The sequence below is a fragment of the Symphalangus syndactylus genome, chromosome 13 (assembly GCF_028878055.3).
Source record: "Symphalangus syndactylus isolate Jambi chromosome 13, NHGRI_mSymSyn1-v2.1_pri, whole genome shotgun sequence".
Classification (NCBI taxonomy): Eukaryota; Metazoa; Chordata; class Mammalia; order Primates; family Hylobatidae; genus Symphalangus; species Symphalangus syndactylus.
This window is the reverse complement of record NC_072435.2, coordinates 93,608,011-93,628,640: the sequence shown is the minus strand read 5'-3', so window position 1 is coordinate 93,628,640 and position 20,630 is coordinate 93,608,011.

Below are 20,630 nucleotides of genomic sequence, written 5' to 3'. Positions count from 1 at the left end.
TTTTTCATCTAGATTTGTCTGGGCATATCAAAAAGGCATAATTAGTTGAAATTATTATTACTTTTTGGTTCCTCTATTCTTCTGACAATTTGCATACCAAACAAATTATACTGGGTGTTGAGAGGTGAAATTAGCATTCGTCTGTGGTTACCAATAGGAGGCCAGTGTTAGATCCCTCATTTTAAAGATTTGACTGGTGCCGAAATGAACATGTATTAATATGGCAAGAATAGGGGATAAGTATATTATGCCATTGGGACGGCATGACAATTCATTTATCACCATTTATGAACTATGGGTGCATACACTGTCACAAATGAAGATGGATGTATTATCTCTTGAGGTCCCCTGATGCACGGAAGTAATGTGTGTGGGCATATGTGATTTTAATATATATTAACTTGCAAATAACTCTGTGATGCGTGCAAGCCATTGCATGTGACAGGAGAGGGTGCTTATTAGTCAATACATGGCTTAGATGTAAGAGACCCAGCTGGAATTATATGCTGACTGATCAAGGCTATGCTCATCAACCTGTTACCTTCATTATTTTTAAAACATTATTTTATCAGGGATTTCTATTTAGATAAGGAAACTAAAATAAACACTGTGTTTAACATAAGACAAAACCTTGTGGCTCAAGAAACCTGAGTAGTGATCCTAGCCCTGGAAATGCCACAATTCCATGTATTGTGATTGTGTTTGAAGAGCAAGATGATCTTTGCTGAGAACAATTACCAGAGAGAGGCCTTTTGCTAAAGCTCATAGTTGAATAAACTCCGACTATGCTGTCCCTGATCTATTTGAGGGCCTGGTTGTTTGGACCAGTACTTATTACTTGGAATTCCCAGTCAGAGCTGACTTATTGAGATAGCATTCTGTGAGGAGGCTACTTCCATGTTTCTACCCATTGTGGGTCCCCAGTGATGACTGTACCATTTAGACAGTGTCAACTTATTTTAATTTCTTTATTGATTCCTGGAAAGGTCCTGGAACCAGGAGCTTTATGGAGAATATGAGTGCATTTATTAAGAATGACCAAGCTACCTTCAGTAGTGAGAATGATTGCATGGCCTAATGTGTCTTATGTTTTAAGATACTAGAATTATTTATTTATCAAAATAGCACTTTGTTATAGTAAAAATATCGAGCATCCACTGTGTTCTAGGTCTTCTGGTAGACACTTGATGCTTTTATCTCATGTATACCACAATAATCCTGTGAGGAAGCTAAAATCATTATTCCCATGTAATAGACGGGGGTCACTTGGCCCAAGTATCACAGCAGAGGTAGGGTAGGGTTCTAACTCAGTGAGACTCTGACTATAGAAGAGAGAATGTTCTGATGGCCACCTCTGTCCTTCTCACTAAGGGACCAGTGATAACCCTCAACATGTGTAGCTAAGCAAATAGCCCTAGTGCTGGTCTGATATAGAGTACCTTCTAGTAGGCTCCTCCTATCATAATCCTGTGAAGCTGGTACTGCTCAGGTGATTTCTTGCTTCAGTACATTCATGATTCCATATTGGTTTCTTCTTTGTTTATATGCTTTCCTCACATGCAGTCTTAGGGTGTCACCAGGCTTGTTAGCTGAGAAATAACTGGACAGTGCTTGTATTTGTGGTATTTCAGAGGGACCTGCATCTAGCTCTCATGGGCACCTTCTCTTTCTGGGTGGTGTTTATGTGGAAGAAACCTTCCAGCCTCTTTGCCAGGCTGTGGCTCTCCTTGCATAAAATCTTAACCAAAATCAGATCTTCCCATCATTGTAAACACCCTTGTCTTCCAAAATAAGCTAATTGTAGCTCGAGGACACTAATGTTTAATCACTTATACTCAGTGTTATGTGAATTTCACTTATGTATGTGTTTCAGGTTCCTATATTTATTAGGTAGATAGTCATCTTTTTTATGTCTATAAAACATAGATAGTCTCCCTACCTATAACTTTTTTCCAAATGAAGAACTGGAATGTTACCTGGCCTGGTTTAAAAGTGGAACAGAATATCTGAAATTATGACTAGCTAGGAAATGCAAGGGTGGTATAGTCATACAAATAGAAGAGAGGCACTGGACCTGGGAGGGGATCCTGTTTCCAATCTTCATTGTACCACTAGCTCATTCTAAGATCTCGGCTGGGTCACTTAATGTCCCTGGCCTTCATTCTCTGTTCTGTGAAATGAGGATAATCCATGCGTGAACTATTCCCCCAGGTTGTAGTGGTGCAAATGACACTATGCACTCAGTTGTGAATTTGTCAGCCTTTATTGAGCATCTTTTATGTGTTGAACACTATGTTGGACTCTGGAGATACAAGATGAGTAAGATACGTTCCCATTCCCTGACCTGAAAAATAGTTCCAGTTCTTCCTCATAAGATGTTTGCAGTCTTGAGCACATAAAATTGCATACCATAGAAAAGCACTTTGTAAAATCTAAAGTTCTGATCAAGATGATCTGTGAAGAAAGGTTTCTGTGGTCAAATAAGTTTGGGAAATGCTGTGCACCCTATCTTCAAAAACATCCTTGGAAATTCACAATGAACATTAGATATGAAAAGCTCTGTTAAGTCTTACAGCACAGAAGCATGTTTAACTCTTTAGCCTAATCTGTTCAGGGCTTAAAGAAAAAAATTTTTTTTATTGTGCATCATCTACTGATACCTGAAGTAAAACTTCACTTGAGAAACTCTCTATTAGTGAATATTAAGTGAATATTTAGTTGTCCCCATGACACCTTGTACACACTTCCATTATTGTACTCATCCATTCGATTACATTGCTTGCTTACATGTCAATATGTTCCTGACTAATCCGTGGGCACCTCAGATAGTATTTGTGCCTACTCATATTTGTACCTGCAGGACTTGGGTGGAAGGGGTGTCCCTGGCCATTAGTAGGCATGCAACATTCAACAAATGCTTGTTGAATGAATGTATAGAATTATACAGTCAAACTGTACAAATGGGAGTGATTTGCCTGAAATGAGAAGATCCCAGAAGGCATTGATGAAACATCTTTAAACTGCTTTGTACAATGTCCAACTTAACTTATTTTTATGACCTTAAATTTTTTTTTTAATTTTAAGGATAGAGGCTTAAGAACTATGTCTTAACTTGGAAATAGAGTAACTTTCAATGAGAAAACAATTATTTCTTGTGTTTAAAACTGTTTATTGAGTTCCAACATTTTGAACAAATTTACCAGGGAAGAAAAAAGACATCATCTGTTTAAGAGCCCCAAATGGATACTGCTAAAGATGTAATACAGATTTGCCCTGGAAATAGGAGCCTAAGGTTATGGAAAAATTGTAACCAGTAGATTAAGCATTTATTGGAGTGGAAGTCAGGCTAGATGGATGAATGTTTCCATGGCAGGATATTTCTGATAGGGGACCATTGACAGAGAAGAAAAGGACATGGAGTCTCCATGTTGGTTGAGTTTTAGCCTCAGCCAGGGAGTTAATATAGAGGGGTTGATACTGCTGCAACAGTTGAGAGGCAAAATGAAATGCTAAGTATAGCAACTTGGATGATAAAGGCTTTTCACACTTAGTGTCCAGCTACCAGTAAGTCTCCTCCCTAGGGCTCTTGGTGGGGCCAGCAGGTAAAATGGCAGGCTGTGGCTTCCCTCCTACGTTCCATCAGTGAGGAAGGTAGGGTACAATAAACCCAGATTGAGTAACAGAACAATTGAGCACAGTTGGAGCAGTGAAGCTGGTGCTTAGAAAGTTCTCTTTGAAGTCTTAAAAACACGGCTTTCATACTTATGTGTTCACTGTAAACACTCTAGGTAAAATAATTACAGTTACATTAAAGAGAGTTCCCATTTGGAAGTAAATATTTTTTGGTAGCTATTTTGCATATATTTACATATGCACACATAATACTACTTTTAATAATCCTATTTTTCAATTTAACAGTATAGACATGTTTCTGAATCATTTTATATTTGGATAGTTTTAATAACAGCCTAGTGTTCTATTTCATGTATGCATCATAATTTATTTAACCAATCCCTATTATTGAATATCTATGTTATTTTTAATTTTTACTATTATAAACAATACTGGAATGCACTTTCTTCTCCTTAACTCTTCTCGCATTTTCATGATTATTTACTTTGGATTAATTTCAGAAAATGGAAGTTTTGGTTCAAAGGTAATGATTTTGATACATATTGTCAAATTGACCTTTAGAAATGTTGAACCAATTTTTATAACTGCTTCCTAGAAAAAAGTCAATACTATTTATCATTGAAAACATTTGCCAGCTTGATAGACAAAATGGTATTTCCTTGTCTTAATTTGCATTCATTGATTTTCATTGACGTTGATTTTTTAAATGTTGAAAAAAATCATTTATAAAATGTTTATTATTGGCCACTTATATTTCTATTGATTTTGTGTCCTTTGCCCACTTTTCTTTTGGGGTGTTCATCTTTTTTATTGACTTGTAAGAGCTCTTTATATAGTATCACTGTCACGTTCTAAATAACTTAATTCTTTAGAAGATCTTAAATAATATCTCATCAATACTTATTTTGTAATTTCAGTTTATCTTAATAGAAGAGTTGTAATGTGGTTTTGGTTTTTAACCTTTAGCTTTTTTGTGTTGAGGTCAGCAACCTGAATATCTGGCATGGTAAGGAAGCTGCTTCATTTGCTTTGTAGCAGCCTGAACTAGCAGAAAGCTTAGGTTCCTCAGAGGTAACTGACAGTGATGAGATGGTATGCTCTTCTGGGTTGCCAAATCATTTAACCTTATCCGGGGACAGTGTTTTCCAATGTATCAAATTCTTCCTTTGTTCATATTTTCTGATAAGGACAAGTTTTAGAGTTCAGACTATCCTTAGGAACTGACATGCTGTCTTCTTTCAGAATAAAGGCCAGGACAAATATAAACTTTTCAACTCTGCAGGTTGGCTGATTCTGTTCAGCATAGAATCTTGCTAGAAGTAAAAATATTTTATATAAGCAATAGACGGGCCCTACTGGTTCTTCCAATATTAAAGGTTTTAAACATACTAGTCAGGCAGTTCCAACACTGTAATTCAGGCACCCAGTTTTCCACAGTTTTTTCTCTTCCCAGAATTTTGATGATTATAAACATTTTGCCAACTTTGTTTTATCCAACTTCTTTACTTTTTAAAAAGTAAATCCCTGATACCATTTTATCTCACCTGTAGATACCTTAGTATGCATCTTTAACTGATAGGAACCTTTCAAAATGTAACCAGCAAATATTATACCTAACACAAATAATAACTTTATATCATTTAAATCTGTTATATCCATTTTTTTCAGTTTTCTCAAAGACGTTGTTTTACATTTGATTGATTGAACTCAGATTGCATAAAAGCCCCACTCATTGTATTTGCCTGTTGTGTCTCTTACAGCTTTTTTTATTCTAAAGCAGCTCCCCTCCCTGGTTTCTTTTCATGCTATTGATTTTTTTTGGGAAACTGGGTCATTTGTCTTTGGAATGTCCCAATTTTTAGATTGTGATATTTAACTTCCTCCTCTATTCCTTGTAGTTAGAACTAGAGGGTTGATTAGATTTAGGTTCAATATTTTTAGGCAAGACTATTTCTTAGGTGATGTGTGCACTTCTCTTTGCATTACATAATGAGACACCTCATGTCTGATTGTCCCATCTTTAATGTTATTTTGATTGATTAGTGAGTTTAAGAGTTGTCAACAGAATCCCTCCATCATTAAGTTCCCCACAGTCTTTTCATCTAATTGTTTTGGCACTCCTTGTTATATGTTGTCTAAATTCATTATTTCATTGAGTGTTGCAAAATGGTGATTCTTTAATCCTATTATTTTGTATGCAATTATTATATGAAATTATTTTTAAAGAACTTATCAGCTATTTGGTTATGTAGGAATACAGTTCATGCAGGAAAGGCAAAATATATGCTTCATTCTTTTCTATTATTTGTCAATTTTCAGTAATGAGTTGGTGGCCTTAGCAACCTCTAGTAGTGGCCAGTGAGTCTTTCTGTTTTTAGTACCATTATGAACTCATGGATTTTTATGTATTCGATATGTTTAAATCCATTGCTATGATTATTCTTTTTGATGTTCACATTGTCCCATCTCAGGCCAGAAGGGGCGGTTCAAGTCGGTTCTCATATCCTTCTCACATGACCCCATTAGTCTTTGATGTCCTATATATTTTTAATATAACAACCTCATGCTTAACATCACGATTACTCCCTAACGTAAGAACTGAAGTTATTCTATGTCACTGAATCTGGACTCTTTGGAAGGGTGCTAAGCTTTACTTTCCTTAGAATTGAATTCTTCTCAGACTCAAATGTAACAGTGAAAAATGAATTCAGGTACCAAGCAGGCACTCAATCAATGTGTATAGTTGAATTAAATTGTGCTTTGTAGAGCCATGTGTTTCACATGCTAATATAAATGATATATGGACCCAGGGTAATTTAGCTCATTTCCATGAACTTCTCCAAATCCACACGTATTGTATCTTTAGAAAGGAGCTTAAACACACACCTAGCAAGCTTAAAAAATATCTTTGTGCAACTGTTTCTGTCATTTTGTGTATTAGCATTCTTCTCACAGTGCTTTGCTTATATAAATTTAACAAGATGAAAGGTTGATGCTGAGAGAAGTCTTTGGACAGATTCGTTACCTTAGCAACCTTGCCCCAGACTTCAACGGCCCTGACCCAGCTACAAAGTCCTTCACTGGTTAACAAGACACTCTTAATGACAGCTGGCTGAAGCTCAGGCCTGCTGATAAAATGACTTGTTATCTGGACAGTAACCTTTGGGAGAATATTATCTTTATCAAATTTCTAAAAGAATCCAAACACTGAGTGAGGTTCCACTAATAACTATATTCATAAGGCCATCATGCTTAAGTGCTTCTGGGAAAGCATTAGTAACAGGAAATTAAGTGTTACAAAATAATTGCTAACCTTGCTGCATAAAATAGAAGCTGGCCACCCAGTGATTTTGTGTTGGTAGCAGTCATTAGATGCTACTGTCCTGTATAATTGAAAAATTGTTTGTATAAGAAAATATTGTCTCTGCCTCATTAGTCCCAACATTTAATTGTATTGGGAAAATCTGAATGCCCTTTTGAGGTTCAAATTACATCTATAACTTTGTTGTCTATATGGTTCAATGGTTAAAAAAAGAAATCAATTTTTACCTGAGCAAAGACTTTAAATTCTGATAGTAATGTTCGTACAGCTGTTAATTCTAGAAAGCCCTGTATGAATAAAATCACATTTATTTATTCACTGTCTACTATTTATCAGGTACATTACTAGGCAGTAGGAGTGATACCTAATGACTAAAAGTCAGTTTTTGCCTTTAACCCAGTTTTTGCCTTATAGCATGGCAGGGAGTGTTCAGTTCAATGTCATCCAACATATAGCTATTGAGCACTTTGGGTTTTAAACCCATTGGTAACCCACAGATATTTCCTGACACATACCCAGATGATCATAGCACTTGTTTATAGCTGGTATCCATTCTGATTAGTTGGTGTCCATGTTGTGTAATTAACAAAGGTATGAAAATAGATGTTTTACACATTCAGTCATTGGATTAGTGATTGGGCTATATTTCAAAGACATTTAGATGCTTTTACCTTGACTCAGCAAATCTTTGTAAATGAACCAAAGATCCACCATTAAAAAAAAAAATCTATGAATGTAGGACCGTCGCCTTTGTGCAAAATAAGAAAACATTTCTATGTATCTAGAAATGAAATTGTAGATATAATAAGCTCCGTTCGACGTGTATTAGCAAAGATATCTGCTTAAAAGACCCTTGGTGTTTTAGGTTTTATTGATAGTTCAAGTTAGATCCTATTGTGAATTGCATGTTTGTGTTCTCAAAATTCATATATTGAAGCCCCAAAACACCCAATGTGTTATGGGTGAGGCCTTTGAAAGGTAGTTAGGTGTAGAGGAGGTCATGAGGGTGGAGCCCCCTTGATGGGATTAGTGCCCTTATAAAAAGAAGAAGAAGAGACATCAGACCCTCCTCTCCCCACCATGTGAGGATACACCAAGTAGGCAGCCATCTACCAGTCAGAAACTGCACCCTCACCAAGAATGGAATCTGCTGACACCTTGATCTTGGACTTTCCAGTCCCCAGAACTGTGAGAACTAAGCTACCCAATCTATGGTATTTTGTTACAACAGTCTGAGCTGACTAAGACAGATCCCTACAGTTTACATAGCTGGAGTTTATTAGTATAGGTCAGCAACCCCTCTTCATCAAAGTAATTCCACTGTATCACTTACTGTTGATAAAACTTAACACATTTGGGAAGCCCTTGTATGTGCCACTGTGCTGGGAACTTGGTTTCTGTAATAAGTTACAGACCCTATTTTGGCAGAAAACAAAAGATGGTTTTATAAACATAGCAAAGATGGATGACAATATTAAGATTCAAGGTTTTATTAAGGGTTGAAGCAAGAAATAGTTATAAACATTTTACCTTTATTTTTTGAGTAAAAGGAAGCATTTTCATTTTAGGAAACATTGTGTCTTACAATGAGCAGTATCCATGAAATAAGGGCAAAAGTAATATATTTCTTTAATTTTTTAAATTGGTGTCTGGAAGAACTGGCATATATTGCTTTTTTTTTTCAAAAAAGCTGTGAGTCACGTTACTTATTTACATTAATATTTATTTCTTTTGAGTGCCAAACAGCCCAGAGATAAAATTCAAAGCTCAATGTCTGATTTACAGTTAGGAACCTAAGTAAGTCTTGCACTAATTGCAAACCTCATGTGTCCCCCTGGAACTGCCCTTTGTCTTCATCAGTTTGGGCTGCTGTAACAGATTACCATAGACTTGGTGGTTTAAACAACAAACACTATTTCTCACAGTTCTGGAGGCTAGAAGCTGGAGATCAGGGTGCCAGCATGGTTAGGTTATTGGTGAGGACCCTCTTCTTGGTTTACAGATGGTTGTTTTCTTGCTGTCTCTTCACATGGCAGAGGACACTAAACTCATTATGGGGGATTCACCTTCATGACATCATATTAACCTAATTATCTCCCAAAGGCCCAACCTCCTAATACCATCCCAATGGAGTGGGAGGTTAGAGTTTCAATATATTAATTTTTGGGAGGACATACCCATGCATCTCATAATACACTTCCTCATCCAGAAAGAGGTTCAGAAATGCAGGACCACAGATAGGGTCTTTAAAAATTACCACCAATAGGGCTGCCTTTCTGGGTACCTTCTTGGGTCCCAGTAAATTTTCTTGATTTCTTACTAGACTGCATTCACCTTCTTTTCCTTCTACCAAACTGACCATATCTGCTTAGGAGATTTAAAGAATTGTGTTATGTTTTTAAACTCTGTCTCATCAGAGTCTCTCAATTATTCTAAAATTAACAGTGCCTTCTAAGAGTCCACCTTATCCTGCACATCTGGCCAAACATCTCAAAATAATCAGGCCCTAAATTCTTGGTGCAAATATTTTTGCACAAAAATTCCCGCATGCAGCAGGTACAAATCCCAGTCCACTGTTCAGGTGGGCAAGAAAGAGAACTGTCTTTATTTCCCTAGAACGACTTCATTATAGTGCAAGTCCCCATTGACAAGGTGGTAGAAACTCAGTATCAGTGAATATGTCATCACCGCCTAGATTCTGGGGTGTTTCACGTAACAGCACCATATCTAGGGAGTCTTCGGTCTTTAATTTTATCTGTAGACAAAAGAGCCCAGTGAGATGTCTGTTGTTGGTTGAGGAGATGGTCCACCCCTTTGCCGCTGAGATGTCCCTTGTTTCTATCCATCTGACTCTTTCGGGCTGCTTGCTCTATTAGCTAGAACCTTGTTTGGACACAACAGTCATTTTTCTGCTTCTGGGCCATGTTAGGTTTGGGAATTCTGGAAGCTGCTCCATTGCCCTGTCTGCCTGTATTTGCTCTGCAGCCATTAACTTCCATTAGAAAGATCAGCAAAGGAGCCTGCTGGTAACATCTCCTAAGGTCTCATAACTTCCTTCAGCAAGCCTTTCTTTCTTCAGGAAGTTAGTTTTTTCTAACTTAACCAACCCCACCTCCTCTCTTTAATTCAAGTTTGTTTACTTTGTTTTCATTTTCTAAGAAAACAGTGCCAGCCTACACCATTTATTTGTGGCTGAGTTTTCAGAGGTTTTCCCCTTATATTATGTCTGCAAAAGTTATTTTCCTTTTAAAAGTTTGCCAACATGGCTAAATAGTCCATTAAATGAATTCATGAATAACATGAATCATGATTTGAACACTTTTGCCCATGCTTAAACAAATTCCTAATTTCAGAACTCTTTATAAGATTTGGAAATATTAATATGAGTTTTGTGGGAATTAAAGAAATAAAAATGGTTTGCTTCTACTCTTCTGGAGTTTTAGTGTAATTTTGTTTACTGGAACTGCTTAATCTTATTTGTTTTATTAGATCATTTGTTACTGCTCTATGAGATTCCAATAAACTCTTTAATAAACATCAAAACTTGAGAGCTCATCACTCCCAGTTATCTCTCCATAAATACTTGTTAACCCCATCCTGCTATCACTTGTGTGCAAAGCAGATCACCTAGACATTAATTCTTGATTTCTTTTTTTTAAGTGTAGTAATAGGCTGTATTTGAAGAAACCAATTATAATGCAATTCAGTGCAATGCCACTAATCAAATTACCCCTTCCAAGGATGGCAGTTGGGAATATTTACTATGGAAATATCTGTGTTTAGAATGATTTCTAAAATCAAAGTGCCATAAACATAACTAAGAATTATAAAGACTGTCTCTGTCAGGAACACCTCTTGAGGTAGGAAAAGACAAGGTGCCAAATAAGAGAATCCTAGCCCGTTCTTAGGGCTAAATCATACCTTAATTGTGAGAATGCAGTATTTTTTCTGGTCAAAAATTATGCTTACTGAATGCATGACTGGTTAAGTTAGGCAGAATTTTGCCAGCTCCAAATATAAATTTAGCTTGGGAATCTGCTCTAAGGCATCTAAGTTTATTACAATAGTTTCTCTCAAGTTAGAAAAAGGATGTGGAACTTGGGAATACACAAAGTAACAATGTACATCTTTGATTTCTTTCTCTGCCCTACTCCTTATAAATCCAAGTGACTACCGAGTCCTACCTACTTCGCCTCCTAAATACTGTTTCCCTCTCCCTTCATTACCTCATTGGAGCCCATTACCAACTCTTGCCTGGCTAACAGCAATGTAGCTCCCCAGCTGGCCACCCTACTTTAGGTTTGTCCGTCTCAAAGCCTATATCTTATAGGCTTTATAGCTTATAGAATGATAAGCTATATACGGCTCCCCTATATCTTTCCTGTAAAGTCTGAGATCCATTTAATGTGCTACAAAGACTTCAAGAAAGTGTCCTAGCAGAACACTTCTTGGGTCATATCTCTGATCCAGACTATGCTGTAGCAACCATTCCCTATTCACCTCAAAGTTTTACTCACTTCCCTTCATTTATCTTGACACATAAAATGGTGCTCACTTCATGTGTGTTGGGTGCTTGGAAACTCCAAACAGAGGAAAGTTAACATTCTATGGTCCTGAACCCAAGGAGCAGAATGGTGAAGCAGAACACTGTGCTTTGCTGCTGGGTTATATCCAAGTCCAAATCCCATCTTTTCTTCTTACAGCCATATGATTTTTTGGGGGGCTCTGCTGCTGGGTTATACCCAGGTCCAAATTTCATCTCTTTTTCTTATAGCCATATGATTTTTTGGGGGACTATGCTGCTGGGTTATACCCAGGTGCAAATGTCATCTCTTTTTCTTATAGCCATATTATTTTTTTCAGCATGGGCAAGTATACTACCTTTTCATTGGTTAAAATAAGGGTAAAATCTAGCTTGCTCCTGGCATGTAGCAAAAACTTGAGAAATGTTAGTTTCCTTTCTTTTTAAAAAATGCTATCAAATTCCTTCAAATTCTAGCATTTAAGAGAGCAGCCAACTCTACTTACAAGTGCCTCAACTCACAGTTTCAGCTGATGACTTTGCTGGGGCTGCCCCACGTGCCTATATTAACAACAGAGCACAGAAACATAAATCTTGAAACTCATTCCATACAGGATGAAATACTAAATGTTTATTGTCTATGAGTAACATTTTGCTAGAATTTTTCTACCAGATTTCTCCTAGAAATGACGCAATGGAAAAAAGGACACTGGATATGGACTTCCTGAAGGATGGGAGAAAATTGCAAAGTCCAATGTGTGGGGTACCCCTGCAGAAGGGTGACAAAAGTGTATGAGAAAGCACTGAAAGTGTGTATGGCAACAGTCATATATCTGACCTACTTTTCAAATTTGCCTAGGGCCAGCTTTTTCAGAGAGATTCAGGAAGGATGACTAACTTGGTGTCAGCAGCTCAGAAATGAAAAATTGGTGAAGTTTGGCCTGATGAAATAACTGCTTGAGTTAGTGCTTGGCCACTGTCCCTAACTAGAGCCAGGCCTCATGATGAGAAAGTAAAGAGGAAGAGAAGCAGATGGGAGAATCAGGAGCAGATGCAAGTTATTTAAAAGTAATACAATAATTCAGCCGGAATGGAGTGGAGATTCAGGAACTTATTGGGTATGACATTTGGATAAATTAAACTGAACAGAACATCTAGGAAATACCAGATAGGAAAAGGAAAATAAGGATGAAAGTTGGCAGGTGAGGGAAGGAAAAGTAGATGGAAAAAAGAGTTTAGGGCAAAGGGAAAGCCGTTCGCATTTACTATGTATGCTTAACATCCAGATTTTCATTTTTAAATAAAAAATTCAATCATACATACTTGTAAATAACTACAAATTTAGGACCAGGTAGCTAAAACACTGTCTGATTTACTGATTTTCCTCCTTTTTACCTTTTTGTGGCACATGTACAAATATAGACACAAAGGCATACATTCACACAGAGACACGCACACTTATGAACACACAGACATGCGTACACGGACACACATACACACAACTGCCTCGCTTTTCCTCATCATGATTTTGTGAGATAATTTTCAGATTTAGTTTGGTTCACTGCAAAGGCAACAAAACTTTATAAAATGTAAGTGTTCCCATTCAAGAGAGATCATTTCTCCTTTTAACTATTCATTCTTGATCTGTAGCTGCTCTAGATGTTCTGAGGTAGTCGGGGTAGCATTATAGACAGATGCAAGAGGCAGGCACTGCCTGTGGGAAGACAAGCAGGTGAAAGATAAATGAGTATGAGCTCCAGGGAAAGAGTGTAAGCGGCTGGATCCGAAACACAAAAATGCCTATTAAATAGAGATGGGAACAACTATTTGTCAAAATTTCTAATATTGATTGTTGATCTTTCTGCCTGAGAATCATACTGTGACCACTCTTACTGATTTATCGAAGAGGTATCTTGCTTTAGAGATCTTTAAGGAGTTTGGGCTTTCTTCATCTAAATCAACGTTAACAAACTTCAGGTGCAATTCTGAATTTCACTTACTAGTGAGCTGGTTTCAAGACAGAGACAGACTTAATTTGTCAAGTTTGGCTTCCTACAGGGTGATGCTCTCACTCATGCCTTCAGAGTAAATTTGACTCGGTCTATTGGACATTGGACCAGGATTCTAATTAAAGGAACCTGTTTTCTCGGCATTTCTATGTTCACCAAGACACATTTTTATATATGTTCCTGTGTAAATGTCATTATTTTTCATCTTCAAAGGTATTACACTTTGGAGACCAAAAAGAAAAAAAAAAAATCAGGCCCTGATCCAGCCTTTTTTTTTTTTCCTCCAAATGTACTCTTCTTTGGCACCTGTCTGCCACTTCCATGGAAGCGTGGCTGTGGTACTTTCCCTTTTCATTTCCTTGCTGGTAGGTCAGGCTGAAAAATAAAGACTAAGATGACAATAAAATCTCCTGTGGAAATAAAACAAAAGGGAGACAACATGAAAAGGCCTTAAAAATAAAAGGATACAAAAACACAGTGCATAAAGGATGAGGAGTTGAAAGGATTATGGAATTAAGGAAAATGTGATAATGTAACCCTAAAAAAAATGTTTCAAATAAGTCAGAGGGAAGTAGATTACAAAGGAAAAAAATTACTGGCGAGGAAAGGAGGATTTTTTTTTTAAAAGCGAGTTTCATCACCTAAGAAGAATTTTCAGGCAAACCTATTACATTTTACTATAATTATGAGACAAAGTTTATAACTAAACCAAGACGCTATAAAATAAACAATAGAGAAGGCAAAACACGTTTTCTCTTTTCTCTTCATAAATTGTGAATTTGGAACTAGCTCCCAACTCAGCTTTAACGGATGCTGTAACATTAATGGCCGCTCACCATTTAGTGAAGAAGTGAATCTACCGTCTATTCCACAGAATAAAGCTGTCTTTCCAGAGCAATGTAAACGATCGACTATGAATGTGTTCAATAACAACCACGTGGGTTATGGAAAGTGAACAGATCTTAGCACTGAAGTTGTATAAACTTTAGCAGGTTTTTAATCTGTGAGTTAGAGATATTGACATTTTCTCGAAATCTCCATATATGAACCACACTGTGCTTATGATAGAATGTGATTAGCTGTAAAGAACCAGACATATATAAGATAATGTTGTATTGTAGTATGCGTAAGTCCACTGATAATTCCAATTTCAGGACACTGAATAGTAGAATTTATGGTTAGGATAGGAAAGTCTGATGGAATTTGGTTGTGAGGTGATAATATCAGAACTACTTGGAATGTTGAAATTTATCAGTCATCGGAATTTTCCTCCCATGAATTAGGGAAACATGTATATGGCTCAAAATTCAACATATACAAAATGATAATTAGTAAAATGTTCATGAGCTGATTTCCCCACCACCTTTTTTTTTTTTTTTTAAAGATGGAGTCTCACTCCATCACCCAGGCTGGAGTGCAGTGGCACGATCTCGGGTCACTGCAACCTCCGCCTCCCAGGCTCAAGCAATTCTCCTGCCTTAGCCTTCCAAGTAGGTGGGATTTCAGGTGCCTGCCACAATGCTTGGCTAAGTTTCTTGTATTTTTAGCAGGGATGGGGTTTCATCATGTTGGCCAGGCTGGTCTCGAACTTCTGACCTCAAGTTATCCACCTGCCTTGGCCTCCCAAAGGGCTGGGGTTACAGGTGTGAGCCACCGTGCCTTGTCAATTTTCCCCTTTTTGATTGATTGATTGAGTCATTTGACACATTTATTTCTTGCATCTACTATGTTTATGGCAACTCTTCTGGTGTTAGGGGCACTGCAGTCCTTACTCTGGAAGGTTTCATTTCCCAGAAGCAACTGTTGATACCTGTTTCTTGTGTATCATTCTAGATATTACATATATCTACCCATACACAAACACATACATCCTCTAAAAAATGTTATGCACTGAATGCTTTTGTCTCTCCCAAATTTATATGTTGAAATCCTAACCTCCAACATGATGATATTAGGAGGCAGGGCCTTTAGAAGGCAATTAGGTCATGCAGGTGGGGCCCTCAAGAATGGAATTAGTGCCCTTATAATGAGACACATGAGAGCTTGCTTTATCTCTCGGCTTTGCCGTGGGAGCATGCAACCAGAAGATGGCCATCTGTAAACCAGGAAGTGGGCCCTGGTTAACAAGATACTGGATCTGCCTGCACCTTGCCCTTGAACTTCTTAGCCTCCAGAACTGCGAGAAATAAATGTTTGTTGTTGAAGCCACCCAGTCTATGGTAATTTGTTATAGCAGCCAGAACTAAACAAAACATTTTACACATAGTATATTTAGCAAGTGCCATGATAGTCGATATTCAGTATCCAGTGGGACTTTTTCTACTGTAAACAGTGTTGCACTCAGACCCTCCCATAACAGTTGTGGTGCTCAGGGCAGGAATAGAAATGGAGCCCCCACACAAGGTGTTAGAGATAAGAATCAAGCTCAAAGTTAGGAATCAAGCTCACAAACTGGTAACTAAAATATGTCCTATCCTCTTACTTTGACAAATACATTTGTCAAAATGGAAATGGAAAAATGTGCATAAAGCTATAATTTTATACAACTGAGCATTGTCAAAATATAGAAGACTAAACTTAATTGTTATTGTAGATGTCTGGGTATTCTGGCAATGAAGTACCAATATTTGGATTAACAATACAGCATGTAATTAACAGTTTATTATATATTCTATAAAACTTCTCAACTTAATTTTAGGAAAATTATTACATTATTATAGTCAAGATTTTCACATACTTGTGTTCTATTGACAATAATGATTTTTGGATAAAAAATGTAACTGAGGCCCACACAGTGGCTCAGGTCTGTAATCTCAGCACTTTGGGAGGCTGAGGCAGGAAAACCTCTTGGGCCCAGGAGTTCAAGACCAGCCTGGACAACATAGGGAGACCTCATCTCTACAAAAAAAAAAAAAAAAAAAAAGTTAGCTGAGTGTGGTGATGTACACCTGTGGTCCCAGTTGCTCAGGAGGCTGAGGTGGGAGAATTGCTTGAGCCTGAGAGGTTGAGGCTGTGGTGAGCCATGACAGTGCTACTGTACTCCAGCTTGGGTGACAAAGCAACATCCTGTTTCCACAAAAAAAGAAAAGTGTACAAAATTTGTATACGTTTTCATCAAAATGTAAATATTATTAAATAATGTAAACATTGATTACAATTAATCTTTATATGTCTTCAAAAAGTTATTTTTCCTTTACAATAACCATCTAAATAAAAACCTTTAATTTTAAAAAGGAAAATTTTAGGCTGGGCTCGGTGGCTCACACCTGTAATCCCAGTACTTTGAAAGGCTGAGGCGGGCAGATCACCTGAGGTCAGGAGTTCAAGACCAGCCTGGCCAACATGGTGAAATCCCATCTCTACTAAAGATACAAAAATTAGCCAGATGCAGTGGCACTCGCCTGTAATCCCAGCTACTCAGGAGGCTGAGGCAGGAGAATCGCTTGAACCTGGGAGGCAGAGGTTGCAGTGAGCCAAGACTATGCCACTGCACTCCAGCCTGGGTGACAGAGTGAGAGTCTGTCTCAAAAAAAAAAAAAAAAATTGGTGATGAAATATAAAGAATAAAAATTTAAATTAGTTGAATGCTTTAGATATTTATTTTTAAAATGTGATTAAATCTCATTTAATATTTTAGTTAAAATATTAATATTACATTAATAAAATGTTTTAATTTAAATAAAATCTCATTTAGTATAAAAATAAAACTGTTTAGTTCTGGTGTTCAATGTTCATTCAGTGGCCCAGTTGTAAAGAATCCATATCATGCTACAATTAGAAGTAATAAGTAACATTCACTGTTTACACTGGAAAATGTTCCTCAACCAATTGTTACTCAGCAGCTGCTGTGGATACTATCATAATTTGAAGAAAACATCAAAAACAAAAAGCAAGAACATGTGTGATCAGCTATAAAGAAAGAATGGAAGACTCTATTGCAGGCTGGGTGGGATGGCTCACGCCTGTAATCCCAGCACTTTGGGAGGCCGAGGTGGGTGGATCACCTGAGGTCGGGAGTTCGAGACCAGCCTGGCCAGTATGCTGAAACCCTGTCTCTACTAAAAATACAAAAATTAGCCAGATGTGGCAGTGCATGCCCATAATTCCAGCTACTCGAGAGGCTGAGGCAAGAGAATCACTTGAACCCTGGAGGCGGAGGTTGCAGTGAGCTGAGATTGCACCACTGCACTTCAGCCTCGGTGACAGAGTGAGACTCCATCTCAAGGGGGGGAAAAATCTATTGCATTCCTGCTGAGAAGGTTGGACAAGTTAATTAATTTGTCTTTGCTCTTGCCTGAATGTTTCCATAGCTTACATTTTTCCTGCTCTTCAAAGCAGTGATTATTTCTTCCCTGCAGTGGCAAAACCCACAAATTTCCATAGTATTTGGACACAGTTGCCTTTCATTTTGAAGACATAGTGAAAAGAATGTGGAGAAGTTTTTCTTTGGGACCTGAATGGTGTTTGGCATGTGAATAGATGTTTGGGTTTACAATTTGTGCCATGTTGTGCTAAGTGCCAGATCTTGTGTGACAAAGGTGCCTTGTGCTCTTTAATCGATTTACTGTGTGTGTGATAAATAGGGCCTTCTCAAACAGTCCAAAAGGACACTTTTTGCCCCTGTCAAAGGGATGGTGCTGTGGTGAATATCTCTGAACATATGGCATTTAATTTGTGGTGGCTGCAGGATCGATTCCTTAAAAATCCAATTGTGTTAAAGTGTATAGATATTTTAACTGCTGATAGATGTTACCAGATTGTTCCCCTTAGTGGCTGTGGCAATTTACAATTTCATTAGAAATGTAAGAGAATGGCTATTTCCCCACATCCTTGTTAAGAGTGTTTTATCAAACATTACAGATCTTTGCCCACCTGTTAGGTGAAAAATAATATAGAGCTGCAGTTTGAATTTACGTTTCTCTTATCATGGATGAGGTGAGCAGTTTTTCATGTATTTACATTGCTATTTATATTTTGTCTAGTAAATTGTTCATATGTTTTGCTAATTGTTTTCTATTGGATTATTCATCATTTATTTGTAGATGCTCTTCATATATTACAAAAATTATCTTTTTGTTATGAGTTGCAAAAATTTTTCTCAGGTTGGTTTTGTAACTTGTTTTTTGTTCTATATGGAGACTTTAAATATTCTTATGTAGTCAAATGTGTTAATAACTTTTGGGTTTTTAAAATAATCCTTAGAAATGCCTTTCTGCACTTGAGGATAATAAAAAATAAAAATAAAATGCGTCTTCCTTGTTTCTCATAATTCTTTTAAGGTTTCATTTTCACCTTCAAATCTTTTATCCATTTGGGAGATATTTTTGTGGAAATTGTGAAGTAGGTATCCAATGTAATGTTTTTCTCTGATGGATATTTTGTTGTCCGAATAGTATTGGCAAGTGAAACCAGCTCCAGGTTTCACTTATCCTCAATATCTTATGTTTACCACTGATTCAAAAATATCTTTAGCATATATACATTTCAATATGCTTTTGAGTATTTCTCAGGTTTTTTCTAGTCTTTCATTTATCTGCATATTTGTTTTATGTTTTTGTACCATATTACTTAGTTATTGTAGCTTTATTTTACATTTTAATGTTTGGTAGGGCTAATCTTATATCATAATTCTTTTTCCCTGCAGAATCTTCTACTATTCTTCCTTCTTTCTCCCTTATAAACTTTATATCATTTATTTTATTTCCAAAAAAATCCCCTTGGTAGATTTTTGGGTTTGTGTAAACTACTAATCGTAATGAGAATTAACATCTTTATGATGATAAAATTTCCTTTTAAGAATGTGGTGTGCCTTTCCATTAGTTTAAATCATTTTTGTTTTGGCCTTTTTAAAGACTTTTTCTTTTTTTTAAAGGAGTCTCGCTCTGTTGCCCAGGCTGGAGTGCAGTGGTGTGATCTCAGCTCACTGCAACCTCTGCCTCCTGGGTTCAAGCAATTCTCTCTGCCTCAGCCTCCCGAGTAGTTGGGATTACAGGTGCCCACCACCAAGCCCGGCTAATGTTTGTACATTTAGTAGAGATGGGGTTTTTCCATGTTGGCCAGGCTGGTCTCGAACTCCTGACCTCAGGTGATCTACCCGCTTCGGCCTCCCAAAGTGCTGGGATTACAGGCATGAGCCATCATGCCCGCCCTTAAAGACATTTTAACACTATTTTATATAGCTCCTGCACATTTGTTGTAAAGTTTATTCATAAGTATATTACATATACTTTGCTTTTGTAAAATAAGGGTCTTTCCCATTATTTCTTCTAATTGTTATGTGTATACATGAAGGCTATTGATTTTTATATATTAATTTTTTTAGCAGTACCATACTGAATTCTCTTAGTGTTTATAATAATTCCTCAGTTTATTTTCTTGGGTTTCTAGGCAATCATTTTATTTGCAAATCATTTTTTTTCTGTCATTTATTTCATTTACCTAATTTCATTGCCTAGCTAGATGCTCCAGGGTAATATGAAATATTATGGCACAAGTGAACTTGTTCTAGATTTAGTGGGAATCTACTAGTATTTCCCTATTAATCGTGATATTAACTTTTGTGTTTATATATGTTTATGTATTTATCATATTAATGAGGTGTCTGTTAATATTTTATCAATTTTTTTAAAGTTAAGAATAGAGATTATATTTTATCACATGACCTTTTAGTACCCATAGAGATGGTCATATGTTTCTCCTCTCATCTGTTTAAACAATTTTTGATTTTTAAATTTGAATTTTATAAATAGATTTCCTAATATTTAACCCTAGCCTTCCTTCAATTCCAGAGTATTGGTTGTGATGTTTTATCCTTTTATAATGCTTTCTGAATTCTGTTTCTCCATGTGTTACAGTATTTTTACATTAATATTTATAAGAAGGATTGGTCTTTTGAATTTTTAAAAATTGTGGCATAAATCGTATGTTAGCTTCCTGAAGCTCTTTTTTTCTATGTTCTGGAAGAATTGTCATTCTTTGTCTTGTCTAGTGTTCTTTGCCCTGGCTATGATTGGATTTTTGATTATTTAGGTTATGATATTTTGGGGTCAATACGTGTTTAATTACTGATTTGCCTGGAGTGAATCACTCAGCCAAATATTTTGCCATACAGAATTTTTAGCCACTTAAAAATACAGTGTCATAT